The following is a 272-nucleotide window of genomic DNA, read 5'->3' as shown; positions in this document are numbered from 1 at the left end:
TGCCCCCGGTGGGATGGGGGAGAGAACCAGAAGAGTAAAAGTGAGAAAACTCGTGGGTTGAGATAAGAACAGTATAATAATTGAAAGAAAATAAAATAGTAGTAGTAATAATAATAATAGTAGTAATGATAAAAAGAATATACAAAGCAAGTGATGCACAGTGCAATTGCCCCCCCCCCCCCGACCCATGCCCAGCCAGTCCCCAAGCAGCGGCCCCCCTGGCCAGCTTTCCCCAGTTTATGTACTGAGCATGACGTCATATGGTATGGAAT

Source organism: Pygoscelis adeliae, unplaced genomic scaffold, assembly GCF_000699105.1.
Source record: "Pygoscelis adeliae isolate BGI_AS28 unplaced genomic scaffold, ASM69910v1 Scaffold168, whole genome shotgun sequence".
Lineage (NCBI taxonomy): Eukaryota > Metazoa > Chordata > Aves > Sphenisciformes > Spheniscidae > Pygoscelis > Pygoscelis adeliae.
Note: the sequence above shows the minus strand (reverse complement) of the source record.